The following is an 18548-nucleotide window of genomic DNA, read 5'->3' as shown; positions in this document are numbered from 1 at the left end:
TCAAACAGTTTGCAGGACTTGATTTCCTTATGGATACAGATATTGCCATGGATTTGTACTACAATGGACAATTTTCATCAATATTGCCATTTGGATTGATGTATAATGAACACATTTGGAGAAGTGTTATTATGAATAGATAAAAGCTTTGGCATTTTAACATTTTGATGCCTGTGTTTTAATCATTTAGTCAGAGGGTTTTTATTGAAGGTAAATAAGAGCTGCACCATGTATCGCTTCTAAGTATGTACTGACAGATGCATTGAATGTTTATTGATCATCTATTTAGAAAAGAGTATAAAAAAGGAAAAACAACTTATGTGAGGAAGAGTGTTTTGTCAGGTCCACTACAGAAGAAATATTGTGTAGCTGTCAGATAAAAAACCTAATCAGTCTTAGCTAGATCCATTAGCCTGGCATGATCTTGATTGAGAGTGTCAACTTGAATTACAAAATCAAAATTGGAAATAAGGGATAACTATAAGATGGGGATAAAGTTCAAAAGGTTTCCAGGTATTTATGAGTTGAGTCATGCAGATCACCAAATTATAACCTGCACACCTGATCCTCATCTAAATTGGTTCTTACACCTCTTCCTGTGTATTGAAAATATTACATGAATACACACAGAGAGAGAGAGAGAGAGAGAGAGAGAGAGAGAGAGAGAGAGAGAGAGAGAGAGAACTATTCAACAAATGTAGACCTCCTTGTGACTCATGCTGTATCCCTAAACAATGCACAATTTTTTAAGATTTTGAAATAGCATTTTGTAACATATTTCTGTGGGATTTCTATAATGTAAATTATGTGCACCAATAAAACGAATTTTTTTGAAGGATTTAAATGTTTTTTCATCGAATTTTCAAGTAAAGATTTGTAAATAATGCAAAAATAAAAGTGGTTTCATAGGAAAATTTCGTGGTAAATATGGGTTTTTAGCAATATTAAAACATTTACAAATAGTTTTACAAAATTCTATATCAAAGTACAATGTATTTTGGGTCAAATGATCCTATGTCATTAATGATACAAGATTGTGCATGTTAAGGTAGATCGATCCTCATGTGATGTCATAGGCGTTAGCAAAAATCATAATAAATCAAACTTTGCGCATGATTGAAATATATCTTTCTCAGGAATTTTATTCACTGGATATAATAAAAAATCTGGTAAACTATAAATACTGAAAAAGTTTATATTTCCCATAGATAATCAATTAATTATTATTTTAAAAATGTTGTCAAGGGCAATAACTCCTCTGCTGGAATTTCTTCTACTGGATGTCTACTATACATTGGTTTCCCTAATATCCACAATCAATCTATACATATTTATGAATTAGCAGTGTTTTAAAACTGTTGATATTTAAATTTTGTCATTTCAACAAGTTTTTATCTATTTTTATTATTCTGTTCAACGAAAATGTGTGATTTTCTTATATTGATGTGTACTTCTGTTTTTGTATGTCTGACATCGTTAAAAAGGTGGCAACATATACATTTTCTTTGGTTATTAATTAAATTAAACTATATTGAGTGGAAATTAATAAAGTTTTTCCACTTTTAACCATTAATATTGATAAGTCACATGAGGATGGAGCTACCTTAAATGGTAGTACAAATTTCTATGAGTTTACTTAATTTAAAAAAATCCCATGTGACCTGGAAATAATGTTTTGACCTTGACATACTATGATTTTGACATTTGCTCATTGGAGAAGGTCAGATAACAGGGTATACAGAAGTGTAATGTAGTCCTATACAGATTCATCCAGTAAATTCAGTTTATACATCAGTCACAGGAATGTCTGTATTGTGACCTTGACAGTTTCTGACCATCACTGAGGACAGATGATGATGTGTTCATTGGAGAAAGTTTTCAGACATAATGGCATCATATAAAAAAGAAGAAAAAAACCCAGCTCGTTATTTGTAGAATAAAATTGAATATAATGTAGCACTGCTGTTTGGATAACTTTTTATACTCTCATATGAAAATGTGGGTCAAATAGATTCTCATTTTATCCATGCACCTTTGGGTTTTGGGGGGAATATGGTATAATGGGGTGAATATGCACCCATTCATTGATGACCTATGTCCAAGTTATTTATTTCTGTCAAAGAAATTAATTCACTGCCAGTACCTTCGAATTGATACAGTTGACCTTCTAGCTATTATATAGTGTAATATTATTAATCTAGAAAAAAAATGACATGCATCTCTAGCACAATTGATGAAAAAATCAATAATAATTGCATTACAATGGATTTTTTATATCGAAACTAGTTTATATATTCAGGGCAATACACCATGTCTGGCTATACTGTATGATGATTTTGAAACTTTTGTGATGTGTGTGAATTATAGGAGAAAATTAGCCGTCTATTGATGACTGGGGTTTACACAGCGTGTAATTTTTTGTCTATACTAGAATACAATACAGTCATTTATTGCTGTAATCAGTGTACACATGTTCTGTGGTGTAATGGATGAACTCTTTATTTCCAGATATTGATCAAGCACTGAACTCTGGGCGCCATATTGTTTCAAAGACTTCAGACTCTGTGAGTATGATTCATTAATGAGATCAATTTCTACTTAAATCGAAGAAATGAGTAATACTGAATGAATGAGAGTTGAAAAACCCTTAGTATAGTTAAAGCATTAAATGAAATGTTACAATGTGCACCATTTATGGTAAAAAAAAAAAAAGGAAAGAAATAAAATGCACATGTGTAAAGGAATTACAAAACCTAGTATCACATGGGTGACTTTGATGATCACATGTTGAATTTTGGCTATTGATGTGATGTACTAAAATATGAAATTCGAAATCGTATTTTCTCTAAAATACTTAATGTATTGTCTGAGTTTTAAAGGCAACATGGGATACCAGATGAGTTTTTAATGTAGATACACCATTTTTATAGATATTTGAACCATATAAAACTGGAAGAAGATATATATGTACATGAATCTATGGCTGTGATGTAGAACAGTTGTGAATTAATCAATGACAATATTCTGACAATGCTTTTGTAGGCAGGTTTCCAATCCTCTTCCAAACCCAGCCACAGGCAGAGTGACAGAGAAATCCGAATTTGGTAGGTGTTGGTGCCATATTTGATACGGTCCAGAAACACACATTCGTTTATGTTCATTTAGAGTGTGATTTACTGAGTGAGAATCAAGAAAAAAATATATGATTTTACTTAGTCAAAGAAAAATATCAGGTCTCCTCTTGAGGTAGATTACCAATCGTCCAGAATCAGATTCATGAAATAATAGGTTTAAATTCTGTATTCTGATCAGTAAGCCAAAGGTCAATCAGACTGAGCACCTCTCAGTTACATTGGTATATTTCTTTAGTTGATGGAGGGTGTGTGTGTGATTATTTTACCCTTGCTTAAAAATTGATTGATTTGACCTTAACTTAACGGAAAATAGATATTCTGATATCTTGTACGTACTCAGTCTGAGGAATTTTCACAGTAAGAAATGTAAAGAACTCTAATTTTAAACGCCTCAAAACCATTGTTTCAAATGATCATTTTGAAATAAAGATGTTCAGGACAGTATTTTGTTGGGATTTTTATAGTTGCGTAAGTATACATATTTAATTGTACTTCATTGATATGATCACAAATTCATTGGATACAAAGTCAGCACTAATACAATTTAATAGACCAGTTACAGTTTCTTCTGTAGGGTTCAAATTGTGCAATTTCTCAGGATTTGCAGGGTTTACTGAGGGCTTAGTCAGCCCCTTAAACTCCATGCCTTCTAGGTGGGCCCTCAAAATTTAAATACTTGTAACAGTTATTATCAGGGGAGAAATTAAACTGATTGTAGAGAGGAGACAGAATCAAATGAATGTTTTGTCTGTATTTTAAAATATTGTCTTAGGAATATTGACATAAAATTGCTGTCCTTAGCTAAATAGGAAATATGTAGAGTGATTTTACGGTATTTGAAAATAAATATTCTGTCCTCTTTAAAAGTGCTAGTTCCCTCCTCCCCTTTCTCCTCAGAATGAAATGGTCATCTCCTTAGTTTTGCCCAGTCCTGGTAATTTTCTGCTGGCTGGTAGGTAATCCCTTTCCATGCCTACTGGTGAATAGATGTTAGTTGTGTTGTATAATGAGGGAAATAGTAATGGAAAGATCTAGATTGGATGACTTTGCTAAACCTGTGTTAATTGAATTCAAATAGGGACAGTTGTGTTAAAAGGTCAGACTGTTACATTGTAAATCGCAAGCTGTATGTCACAACCTGAGTTTTGTAGAACTGTTGTATGTTAAGGACTTCAGTAGATTTGTTTCAAATGTTGAAATCAGAAAATAAAGAATGTGGTCTTAGATATTTTTTTGTACAAAATCTTACACTTACAATGTTGTCCAAATGAATAAGCATTTAGCTCCAGAAGTCAATCTTTAATATTTGTACACTAGTAAGGACAAGGTACGGTTTTAGCCAAATTCTGCCCGGCGTTTATGGAGGAAAATTATTTTGCGTTGCAGATATTTTCCTGTCAAATTCCTAAAAGAGTAACTTATAGTAACTCTCAAAAGCATATGGAAATCAACTCATCTACGCGCATGCGTAGTACATAATCAAATAAAGTAAGGGCTTTCAGGCTATTTGTGGTGTTTTCATGGTTTTTGTATTGATAAACTTGTGAAATTGAACACCTCTTCCCTCGTCGCCCGGAATAATTTTTATATGGATTAAAAATTTACTAAATAACTTACAATTCCTCTTAGTTTCATCCCGGGCGACGATGGAAGAGGGGTTAAAATATCAGTTGAAAGATGCTAACAAATTCGCCATCGTGACGCAATTTACGTTGATCGTGGCGGTTGAAGAGGAAACGAGAATCATTTGAGTAGTAAATATATTTTCAAATAATATATGCTCATATAGTTATTTATTTAAACACATTGACATTTAATAAAATCATAATAATAATAGAAAATCCGGATAAATTTAAGCCTATCTTACAGACCGGATGCCATTTTTGTTGTTATGACTATAGTGTAAACAGAACGGTATATAAATAGCACCAACCGACGATTCGTGAGAATTCATGTTACATACCAGGCAAGCTACATTTAAATAGTTTATATAACGATGGACGATTCTTTTAATAAATAATATATTCCTTGAAGATTCAAGCATTATTTTTTACCATTCATTTGATTAAATGGGAAACGGCATGTAACAGCAGACGACAATATCCACCTAGGTACGTACGTACATCAGTGACGTATTTAGCGCGAGTGTAACATTTTATATTTTTCAAAGACAACAATTTATTTGTCAGAAAGTTTACGATGGTTATTCACAAATATAAAATTTTAAGCACACTATCTATAAATATACACCACCGCGGTGGTCGAGCGGTTAGAGCGTTCGCCCCGCATGCGGAAGGCCCGGGGTTCGAATCCCGCCCGCGAACGACCGAAGTCGTTAAATCAGGTAGTGACATTGCTCGGCATCAAGTGTCAATGTCACGGGTCCTTGGAGATGACCTTAACACCGGATGATCGGTGTCACAATATGGCACTGGGGGTCTTTAGTGTTCTAGTATATCTGCAATAGTTACAAAACTATTTCGTTGTTTGGGGAACACTAATTCACTTTCATTTTTGAAAACACAATACAAAACCAAAAAAGTTTGTGTAGCTAAGATAGGGATTAATATACATTTCTTGCAAGGCACTTTTTACTAAGGAATATATGTTACTCATTAAAATTATTTTTAAATTGAGGTGCCTGAAAGATAATTTGCTCCATATGTGTTACTCGTATTACTATATGTATTTTAATTTACAATGATTGAAATAGATTATAGGCGCATATATCTTCTTTTTTTTTAAAGGGGGGGGGGTGACTTCTCGAAAACATTGACAAACACAAAAATAGGGATTTTGGTAGCATTGGAGTGGGTTGATTACATGTATCCAATGTAGCACTTACAATTACATTTCATCTATCGTTCTCTACTACTATAAAATGCAGTCCGGGGGAGGGGGGTTACACAAAGCGAATACACAACATATGGGTAGATCTATATATAAATATAATATTGAGACTTGCAGTATTGAGCATTCCGTCAAAATTTTATTTTTTTCTCCATTCGAGATAAATATACGATGTATGTATATACTTGCATAATGAGAAAATGCAGTTTAGATTTGAATGGTTTTCTTTTATCATGGGGCAGGGGTTGGTTAGCAAGTCTTAAGTTTTATTTCTCTTGTATAAACTATCGAATGATTTTTGTATTTTACAACTTTTAAGAGGGTTTCTTTGAGCAAAAGTGGATACAATGACACTAAATTGCGCAAACCAAGTGTTGGGGTGTACCAGCTTTGTATCGCTCAGTTGTACAGTACCGAACACATTGACGATTTTTTGTGGAGAAGCCGGATAGTGGTGAGTGAGAGTGTGTGTGAATATGTGCATAAGAGACGGTCTGTTTGAGGCATGGTATATTTGAGAGAGAGAGAGAGAGAGAGAGAGAGAGAGAGAGAGAGAGAGAGAGAGAGTTTGACTTAAAAAGTTTTTCATGTTTTGTTTGTTTATTTTACGTCCTTTCGAGAACTTTTCTCTCAAATTGAGAAATCATCAGCTGTATGTGACGTACCACATATAAAACCTATGATTAGCATTTAAGGCTATAGCATTGATTTTTTTTAACGTGCCAATACCTGTTGTGACACAGGGCCTCCTTTTTTAAGGTCACGAAAAGTTGAAGATATCGAATAGTGATGAATTCGAATTTGCGTAATTTCTATAAAGAATACAAAATAAAGAGTAGGGCAAACACGGACCCCTGGACACAGTCGAGGTGGCATCAGGTGCCTATCTGAAAGACCCGTGATTCTCACTTTTGTTGAGCGTTTGTCGAAGAGCACATGTATGTCAACGTCTCAGGTTCGACGTGGCATGTCATGAGCAGGGTTCGAACACACTATACCTCCCGGTTACGAAGCGAATGCCCTACCACTGATAACCGTAACCGTTTCATAATTATCTTCCCTTTGAAGTTGTGTTTCTAGTTTCTCAGAAACACTGCGTTTTTTCCTGAGTATACCCATGAAATGACATTTTGCTCCAACTTAATACCACGCATATAATATTGAGAATATACATATATGGAATATTGCGTATGCCAATTAAAAACATATACCGATGAATTCTATTGTGTTCCGATTCGTGAAGAATTACATTGGTGATAACCCAAACTTCGCATAAAATTCAGTGATTTGAATTTGAGCTGCCTTTGATGTCATAATTTTTTTTTCCGAATGCAGGCGAGACTCTAACAAATATAAAAAAAATCTTAAAATTCGCCAAGTTGGAGACAGAAATAAGAAATCACTGTTACCAGTATATAAATGTTTCTTTAATTAATTTGGTGTTCAAACCATTATATTTCTGCACCAGAAAAGCTTTCCGCGAATACCTGCAGTTTTTGCCCCTGTGCGGCATATCTGATGTGGTTTCAATTTCCATTTAATACCCATTCAAATCAGTACAAAAACCAATAATTTCGCATTTATTAAGAATTAATACTTCTATGTGTGTTTTCCTACTCAAAACATCGCTTGGGGAGAACTCTCGTATATTACGTCAAAATTAACGTCAAATTTAGTGACGTCGTCAGGTTAATATAAAGTTTTCCGTTGAATATATTACAGCTACTATGGTAGATAAAGAATAACAATGGTCATTTTCATAAATGGCACACTCTCAAATACCAGATTTAGTATTTTGGTGAATTTCCTTGACAGGGCAGATTTTGGCTAAAACCGTACCTTGTCCTTTGGAATGGCAGTGTGGTATCTAGTAAGGTAGACTTAAGTTCTGTCATTTGTATGATGCAGTAGTTAGAAAGGAAATATCATGTAACTCTAGAATTACCACATGTATAGGTGATTGTTATGTCACACAAGTTCCAACTTCATTCCTGCTGCTCATGAAGCCTTTGGTCTAAAGGGCAGTAACAGAATTTCTCCATCCCTGTCTGTCACTGGCTAGTGTCTGAAGTGTGCTCCAACTTCTCTTTGGCCTCCACCGTTCATCATCAGGTGACTTTGGGCCTTTCTTTTTTTTTCTTTTTCTCCCAGGTGTGCAAAATAGCACATGTATGGGTCCCTTCTGAGTAGATGGCCTAATATTAACGTCATCTTCTGGTTCTCTTGTTGGTATTTGTTGAGATGGTATTTGGCCAACATATTCTAAGGATCCTTCTCATGGTCTTGTATGAAACATTGACAACTCACTCTACCTACTAAATGTAGAGATTTCTGCTCTGGGTAAGATTTTACATCATCTTTAGCTCACCAGGACAAATGTCCAGATATGTATTGTCATGACCCTGGTGTCGGCAGCATCACACGTTAAGGGGAACATCAACCTTGGGTCTATCTTTTGAACCAAGGGAATAGGGCTTTGCAATTTGATGTATATATTCCTCATGACCAGGTTTTCATTTGGTATCAGGACTTGTGACCATGTGATCTTTACCTTGGACTTTAATCTACTTTTCAAAAACTTCAGCCTTGGCTAAATCTTTTGAATCTAGGGGGTTATGGGTTTAATATTTTTCTAATAGATTCCTCATGACCAGGCCTTTCATTTGTTACCATGACTTTTGACTTAGTGACCTTGGACTTTGGACTTTGACCTACTTTTCAAAAACTTTAACCTTTTCTCTTTATCTTTTGAACCAAGGGGGATAGGGCTTTGATGTGTCACATATATATTCCTCATGACCAGGCCTTTCATTTGGTACCAAGACTTTTGACCTAGAGACCTTGAAGATGGACTTCGACCTACTTTTCAAAAATGTTTACCTTGGCCATATCTTTTGAATGAAGAGGATTTAACATTGATATCTTACAAATAGATGCACGTTGTTTCACAAGAACATGCTACAGACAACATATTTTGTTGGTACTTCAACAATTACACTGGCTGCCTGTAAAGCAACGTGTTGTGTTTAAAGTGCTGACAACCATACATAAGTCACTGCACTCTTTCTCAGCACCAGCATACATGAGAGAGCTATGTCCTGTTTACCAGCCACATAGGACCTTGAGATCATCATCTGACCAATGGAAACTGGTAGTGAAGAAATCATCAAATAAATACGGGGCAGGAGCCATAAAAAGACTAGGTGCACAATTGTGGAATAAACTGCCACTGGAACTTCGAGAGCTTGAAGCACATGGAGCATTCCGCAAGAACCTAGAAACACTCTTGTTCAAGCGTTAATATGTCCTGTGAATGTAAAATTCAGTGTAATATCAAGGATTCCATGTGCAATCTCTTGCAAACTGAATTTTGATCCAGCATACGAATACCTGTATGCCAATTGTATCTTGTCAAGTCAAAGTCAACTACTTTGTCATTTTACTACCATGTTTTATTTAAATTCTTTCTATTGTTTTATCATTTCCTTTATAGCTCTTGCAGGTCTTTTATTAGTATATCATCATTGATTATTAACACAAACATTGCACAGCGCATAGAAACTATATGTAATTTTGCACTTTATAAATGAATAAGATAATAATAATAATGATAATAGATTCCTCATGACCAGGCCTTCCATATGATCTGAGACTTTTTGACCCAATGACCTTGACAGATTTTGACCTACTTTTCAAAATACTTTAACCTTGGCTATATCTTTTGAATCAAGTGGGATAGGTTAAGTAGATCCGTACTTCACGGCAAGCTACATTGTTTTCTGTTAGAATATTCTGTCATGGAAGGCATGACACAGGCCAATGGAAGGAATGTTCCAGTAGATGGGGTTAAAGTTTGTGTTCCCTACAAAGCAAATTGACCCTTTAAGGAGGTACTCTACATTGTCATAATCGCTGACTTCCTTTTAAAACATGGATGAAAATATGAATATCAGCAATATTTGTCTATTCATTTCAAAAATCATCGTCTAGCTGAGTAGCTCAGTAGGTTAGCATGCGGACTGCTGAACTGTAGATTGTATGTTCGAGTCCAGTAGGGGTTTAAAAAAAATTTCAGATTGCTTTCTACTAAAACTGCATTTTTTGACTAAATAAAGTAAATCTGAAAGTTTTCAATTTCAAAATATTGTTGTACATATCCTCCACTTTTCATCCATATCAAATTTCTCTGGTGTAGCATACCTCCTTAAGGCCCACTTTGTCCTTCATTTGTCTGTCAGTCATGCTGTATATTTTCCACAGGTGCCCACTCTGTATTTTAAATGTTGTAAATGAAGAAAACGCATGTGTTCAGTGTAAAGCTCATGTCTTATAAAAAATTTCTGATATTGGGTATGAATTCTGGTGATGCCATAGGTTGTCTTGTTTACAAATGTTTCAGGGAAATTTTCAAGCAAGAAAGAATTATGAATATAATTAACTTGTTTTGATTTGGAAAGATACTGAATCAAGTGATTTTAAAGTGGCAGTTTCAGCTTTTTATCAGCTTCTCTGATCGTTGATAAAAAAGAAAATCAGAATGCTCCATGACCAGACATGTTCACTTTCCCCAGTTGTGCTGAGAAACTCATGGTTTCAAATGTCAATCTAACTTCTACCATTAAACACCTAGAAAATGTTCCTTAGGTGACTTGTGGCTTGTTTTTTCATCCCTGCATGATTACTGTTTCAAGACTCTCAAAACATTTTCTTTGAACTAATATCATGTTTTCACGATGCTTGATAAAGTTCAAGGCGCAAACACAAACCATTTCCTTTACAGACACAATTAGCATTTACATATGGCATTTAATCATTAATATGTATTGATTTTTATTAGATGGCAAGGTCTAATAGGATTGTCATTTGGATTTTATTGCTTGACAAAATCATTGCTATCATTTTTTGAATTTATTTTTGGGGATTACAGACTTATGTACTTGGTCTATTTTAACATGGAACATATTGTCTATCTCCTGTCTGTCTGTCACATTTTATGGTGGAACATATTGTCTTTCTCCTGTCTGTCTGTCACATTTTACAGTGGAACACATTGTCTTTCTCCTGTCTGCCTGTCACATTTTACAGAGGAACACATTGTCTTTCTCCTGTCTGTCTGTCACATTTTACAGTGGAACACATTCTCTATCTCCTGTCTCTCTGTCACATTTTACAGTGGAACACATTGTCTTTTTCCTGTCTGTCTGTCACATTTTACAGTGGAACATATTGTCTATCTCCTGTCTGTCTGTCACATTTTACAGTAGCTGCAGAACTGTAGCTCTCTGAAAAAATATTGTGACGGAACAGAGCTACAGATCCAGCTCTTATAAAAACCTTCGATTTACGGTACACCAAAAGCCGCGCACGGTTGAGGCCTGATATTGTTGTATTCTTCTGAATTTGATATTAAAAAAATTCCTAACATAATTTCCCACAATATTTGTGTCCAAAGATATCTTCAAATATTCTTTAAAGCCCCATACGACCCGAAAACTCACAGCTTCAAATGATTTCGTTTGTTGACATAGCCATGTTAGATAGCCAGTCAATTCGAATCCCGGTTCATTTCCATACTTACACAATAACGTCTAGCTGTGAACTAATATCCCCACAAATATTTTAGCTAAATATTTTGAATAATATATCATCCCAGTTCCATTAAATGATAATTATTCAAATAGCTAAACTCACATCAATGTGGCTTTCATTAGTCTGGTCCGGTCTCCATCCCTACCACACAAGTGTTAAGGACCATAATGGGCTTTTGTATCAATTTCATTAGTCATGAGTTTATTTCACCTTTAGAAAAACTATATTTTTAAATTTCTATTAATTATTCGTGTTGATAATAAATGAAGAGCGAATCCATAACTTATAACAAATTTTATGAATATATACCAATAGCAACAGGGTTCGAATTGACCGGCTACCTAACATGGCTATGTCAACAAACGAAATCATTTGAAGCTGTGAGTTTTCGGGTCATATGGGGCTTTAAAGAATATTTCAAGGTATGTTTGAACACAAGTATAGTAAGAAAATATGTTAAGAATTTTTTGACATTAAATTTATGAGACAACAACAGAAGAATACAATGATATCAGGCCTCAACCATGCACAGCTTTTTGTGTGCCGTAAATCGAAGGTTTTTAAAAGGGGTGGATCTGTAGCTCTCTGTTCCGTCACAATATTTTTTCAGAGAGCTACAGTTCTGCAGCTAATTTTACAGTGGAACACATTGTCTATCTCCTGTCTCTCTGTCACATTTTACAGAGGAACACATTGTTTATCTCCTGTCTGTCTGTCACATTTTACAGTGGAACACATTGTTTATCTCCTGTCTGTCTGTCACATTTTACAGTGGAACACATTGTCTATCTCCTGTCTCTCTGTCACATTTTACAGTGGAACACATTGTTTATCTCCTGTCTGTCTGTCACATTTTACAGTGGAACATATTGTCTATCTCCTGTCTGTCACATTTTACAGTGGAACACATTGTTTATCTCCTGTCTGTCTGTCACATTTTACAGTGGAACATATTGTCTATCTCCTGTCTGTCTGTCACATTTTACAGTGGAACATATTGTCTATCTCCTGTCTGTCTGTCACATTTTACAGTGGAACACATTGTTTATCTCCTGTGTGTCTGTCACATTTTACAGTGGAACACATTGTTTATCTCCTGTCTGTCTGTCACATTTTACAGTGGAACATATTGTCTATCTCCTGTCTGTCTGTCACATTTTACAGTGGAACATATTGTCTATCTCCTATCTGTCTGTCACATTTTACAGTGGAACACATTGTTTATCTCCTGTCTGTCTGTCACATTTTACAGTGGAACATATTGTCTATCTCCAGTCTGTCTGTCACATTTTACAGCGGAACCCTGTCTCTCTGTCACATTTTACAGTGGAACACATTGTCTATCTCCTGTCTGTCACATTTTACAGAGGAACATATTGTCTTTCTCCTGTCTGTCTGTCACATTTTACAGTGGAACATATTGTCTATCTCCTGTCTGTCACATTTTACAGTGGAACATATTGTCTTTCTCCTGTCTGTCTGTCACATTTTACAGTGGAACATATTGTCTATCTCCTGTCTGTCACATTTTACAGTGGAACATATTGTCTATCTCCAGTCTGTCTGTCACATTTTACAGCGGAACCCTGTCTCTCTGTCACATTTTACAGTGGAACACATTGTCTATCTCCTGTCTGTCACATTTTACAGAGGAACATATTGTCTTTCTCCTGTCTGTCTGTCGCATTTTACAGTGGAACATATTGTCTATCTCCTGTCTGTCACATTTTACAGTGGAACATATTGTCTTTCTCCTGTCTGTCTGTCACATTTTACAGTGGAACATATTGTCTATCTCCTGTCTGTCACATTTTACAGTGGAACATATTGTCTATCTCCTGTCTGTCTGTCACATTTTACAGAGGAACCCTGTCTCTCTGTCACATTTTACAGTGGAACACATTGTCTTTCTCCTGTCTGTCACATTTTATGGTGGAACATATTGTCTATCTCCTGTCTGTCACATTTTACAGTGGAACACATTGTTTATCTCCTGTCTGCCTGTCACATTTTACAGTGGAACATATTGTCTTTCTCCTGTCTGTCACATTTTACAGTGGAACATATTGTCTATCTCCTGTCTGTCTGTCTGTCACATTTTGCAGTGGAACACATTGTCTTTCTCCTGTCTGTCTGTCACATTTTACAGTGGAACATATTGTCTATCTCCTGTCTGTCTGTCACATTTTACAGTTGAACATATTGTCTATCTCCTGTCTGTCTGTCTGTCACATTTTGCAGTGGAACATATTGTTTATCTCCTGTCTGTCTGTCATATTTTACAGTGGAGCATATTGTCTATCTCCTGTCTGTCACATTTTACAGTGGAACATATTGTTTATCTCCTGTCTGTCTGTCTGTCACATTTTGCAGTGGAACATATTGTTTATCTCCTGTCTGTCTGTCACATTTTACAGTGGAACACATTGTCTATCTCCTGTCTGTCACATTTTACAGTGGAACACATTGTTTATCTCCTGTCTGTCACATTTTACAGTGGAACACATTGTCTATCTCCTGTCTGTCACATTTTACAGTGGAACATATTGTCTTTCTCCTGTCTGTCTGTCACATTTTACAGTGGAACACATTGTTTATCTCCTGTCTGTCTGTCACATTTTACAGTGGAACATATTGTCTATCTCCTGTCTGTCTGTCACATTTTACAGTGGAACATATTGTCTATCTCCGGTCTGTCTGTCACATTTTACAGTGGAACACATTGTCTATCTCCGGTCTGTCTGTCACATTTTACAGTGGAACACATTGTCTATCTCCGGTCTGTCTGTCACATTTTACAGTGGAACACATTGTCTTTCTCCTGTCTGTCTGTCACATTTTACAGTGGAACACATTGTCTTTCTCCTGTCTGTCTGTCACATTTTACAGTGGAACATATTGTCTATCTCATGTCTCTCTGTCACATTTTACAGTGGAACACATTGTTTATCTCCTGTTTGTCTGTCACATTTGATAACTTCCTCAGATGCCCCAACTCTAACTGTAGCATCAAATAGTGCCCCCTCCCCACTCCCTCCAGGGGAGACTTTGTTTTTGTCCTGCCCTTCTGACTGCCTTCTTTTTGTCCTTTTTGAAATTTGTGGATATAGTTTCATGTACAGTAGAAAGTGTAGTTTAGAAAAACACCTTGGTTTTTTGGGATTTTCATCACTATAAAATGCACCTAGTGATTTTGATTCATGGGGATGCTTTTTAATGCAGTTTCTGTTACATTTTATTAATGAAACATGAGAGAGAGATCTACATTATGAAGTGTAATTATGTGTGGCATTCTGGCTATTTTTATAAAATTGATTTTTGAGATTCCCCATACTATGTAATTTTGACTTGATTATTTTGATATACATCCTTACAGGGATTTTTATGAACACGATTTTAAAAAAAACTTATAGCTTACTTTTGCCGAAACCCAAGTGAGCTTTTCTGATTGAAATTTGTCTGCAGTCTGGTCAATGTCTGTCTGTTGTTTGGTAGCTTTTCACATTTTCAAGTTCTCAAGAACTTTTGTGTCAATTTCCACCAAACTTGTTACTAAATATTCTTAGTATTTTAACAAATGAATGGCCTTGCCTTCTTTCAAAAGGGGGGATAAGAGGGAAAAAGTGTAAATAGGCTGGGATACTGCAAAACATTCTTCTCTTGAACCACTGAATTAGAACAGCTAAAACTTATATTAAAGCTCCCTTTTTCACTTAAAATGAAGATTCATGATTGTTCAAACCCCTGAGTCCTGAGTCCAGGGCAGGTCTATGTGATTGGTTCAAAGTTGTACAAAGGAATTGGAGAAATTCTTCAGAAATCTTTTAAAGAGAAAAAGTACAATATTGCAAATTCATAGTAAAGTATTGCTAAGTAAAGTAGATTCAAATTTGTTCACACCAAGACTCCTTTGGTTAAGATGGGGTCCTAAGAGGGGTTCAAAGTTTACATAGGATTATATAGGAAAATTCTTTTAAAATTTTCATGAGATCCACAAGGAATCAATATATCTTATTAATATGCAGACATTCTCATGTAGTGTACGTTCAAATTCGTTCATACCTGACCCCAGACCATGGCCCTGCATGGTGTCAGGACAGAACGAGTTTAAAGTTTTACAAGGAGTATGTAGGTTTTTATAGAAAATGTGGGAACCTCTAGAGGAACCACATTGTCTATCTATCTGTCATCACTTTCCTTTTGACATGATGTCCTGAATCATTTTCAATATAAAGCTTTCATGTTTTATACAAAGGTAGCTGACTATTAAAGGGAGACATCTCCAGATTCTGGAGTCATGATCTCAAAGGTCAAGGTCACAATAGACTGTTACTATGCTTTAATTGTGGCTTCTTTCCATCTGCCTTTCTGAACAGATTTCAGCAAAAAGATTTCAATTTTGTTAAATTCATGACCTTAGGGGTGAGATCAAAAGATTGATGTTGGATAAAAATCTAAATTCAAGTAGCTAGGGGGAGGGGGGATAAAATATCCCGTAAGTTGCTGTCATCCAACATCGATTACACTTTTGTGGAAAAAGGAAAAGATAAGTGACTTTAAAAACTACGTAATATTACAATTTAATGAACATTTAATAGTTTTAATGTTCACTTTCATTTGTAAATAAACTGTAGAAAAGGTCTACAGAGCGTTATTCATATGTTTTAACTTGTCAATTGATTAGTTTCAACATTCGTCATATTTAGTTTTTAAGGTCTTGGTGAAAACTGAATTTAGTTTTTTGTCATGCATGCAGACATTGAACTTTTGATCTCGCCCCTTAGGGCTCAGGTAACAGGGGAGGATTAGATTGGTCAGATACATTATGTATTGAAATGCAATAGAAAATCTACTTTACTGCTGGTCATCAAACAGACAAACTGCTTGTATGATTATTACGAGCAATGTGAGATTCATGACCCCTGATTCAGGGTTCAGGTCCCAGGATGGGGCTTAGTTGATTAATATTTTGAAAATGCAATATATTTTAGAAAATTTTTGCTCCTGTAATCAAGTAGGCAAACTGCATGATTAGGCCAATTCAACTTAATTAGTAGATGATCATCCAGGGTCAGCAAAAAGTATGGGGTGGGTGGGAGGATTTTATTTTTTAATTTTTATTTTCTGAGAAAAATATTAAAGACAAACGAGTTTTTTTCCCCAACAGATCCGCATCACTTAATGGCACATGGATATCAATCTATGCTATTTTCATACACTAATTCCAGGTTAAACTTTAATTTAAGGATATAACAGAAATATACCTAACTTCTTCAAGATTTACGTCTGTAAGAATGTGAGAAATTAAGAAACCATATAAATCTATTTTCTTCACGTGACTTTTCATGTTCCTATACCGGAAATGTAAACAAGAAGTGTAAATACCGGAGTTGGACATGACATATTCCGGAAATCGCAAGTTTCGCAAAATAAAAAATTCGGGGCGGGCCAATTTTTGAGGGGCAGGTGGGGATGATAATCTATTAATTAAGTTGAATTGGCCTTATAATGAGCAATGTGAAATTTATGATACCTGGGTTTAAGGTTCAAGCCCAAAGTGGGTTTCGTTGATCATATGTTGAAAATGTAATACACTTTACTTCTGGACATATTGAGAACTATTGCCACAAATGTTTTTGCATTTCTTCAATAAGATAATATATATAACAAAAAACTCTAAATTGTTTTCTTTCAAAAAGAATTCACTGGCGAGCTGCAGTTAACAAATAATCTTTAAGAACTCAAATAGAAAATCACATTTCACTCAGATGTGATAAAATTTACTGTCCTGTTAAAGAATTGAAAATTATTAATTGTGTATGATAATTATGTAAGGGAATCACTCTCTAGTTTGCCGGCTATGTGACGTGATTAACTACAATGGAAAATGTGATAATTTGCATAATGGCATTAACTACAATGAAAAAATTGGTAATTTGCATAACAGCAAAGCCGTTATGCATAAATTATATTGTTTTCCATAGTAGTTAATCATCTCACACACCCAGCAAACTAAGCAGTGATTTCTTATATTTATAATTGAAATAGAAATGAAAATATACAATTAATATTATCACAAACACTGCCAAATACAAACTGAAATACACATGGCATTCCATGCTAATTTCCATTGTCCCCGCCCACTGATCCTTCATTTGCATGAACTGAAAAATTTGCATCCAGTTGTAAGTTATGGGAAAATTAACACACTGGAGTTTCAAACCTTATCACAGAGAAAGTATTTGGAAATTTAAATTACTAATATATCTGTCATCTAGTACACACTATAGAGATGGAGAAGTATAAAAAGTGTGTAGGTAATACAATGATTTCTAAACGACCAAAAATGTGCATACCTGGGTGATCATTAAGGCCCATGGGCCTTTTGTTTAAAACAAATTCTGAAATCATTAATGCATAACATGTCAAATTGATATGTAAATGTCTTTATTTAATGTAAATTCATGTCTGTTCACACCACATATGTTTAAGGTACAGTCAAACCTATATTAAGAGACGGTCCAACGGAGAATGGAAAAAAAGGTCACATATGACAGGTGGTCTCTTAATACAGGTTGCCTATTTTCCGCACTTAATTGATAAAATTTCGCAAATAATTTGTACAATGGAGAAAATGACTACATGTATTTGGAATTTATCATTAAAAATTTCAAGTACGGTTTAAATAGTTGTAAAATAAAATTAATAATACACTGTAGTTAAAATCTAGAATGCAATGTGTTGTATCATAATTTATTATTCTTAAAAAATTACATTTAATCTGTTTAAGAATGATAAACATGCTTTTCATATTACACATTTACATGAGATTTAAATCTCATTTATGAACTGCATGTAAATTTTCTAAAACTTATAAACACTTTGTTGTAAAGAGTATTCATGTATAGCCTACTTGTACACTAACTGAAAAATGCAATGCTTGTGGTAAGAAAGCAAATGATGAAGTGTTGTGTC

The 18548-nt window shown here is 34.8% G+C and overlaps 1 protein-coding gene across 1 annotated transcript in view; it reads left to right on the top strand.

Annotated features, from left to right (window-relative positions):
* Window positions 1–18548, top strand: part of LOC125679591 (protein Fe65 homolog) — an 80710-nt gene that overhangs the window by 11167 nt on the left and 50995 nt on the right. Inside the window, exons 2-3 of the mRNA XM_056155896.1 lie at window positions 2509–2564; window positions 3043–3104. The gene's annotated coding sequence lies outside the window, so the exon portion shown is untranslated. The remainder of the gene's footprint in view (window positions 1–2508; window positions 2565–3042; window positions 3105–18548) is intronic.

The sequence above is a fragment of the Ostrea edulis genome, chromosome 2 (genome assembly GCF_947568905.1).
Source record: "Ostrea edulis chromosome 2, xbOstEdul1.1, whole genome shotgun sequence".
Taxonomy (NCBI): Eukaryota; Metazoa; Mollusca; class Bivalvia; order Ostreida; family Ostreidae; genus Ostrea; species Ostrea edulis.
The sequence above is the reverse complement of the archived record's forward strand: the minus strand, read 5'-3'. Positions and strand labels throughout refer to the sequence as shown.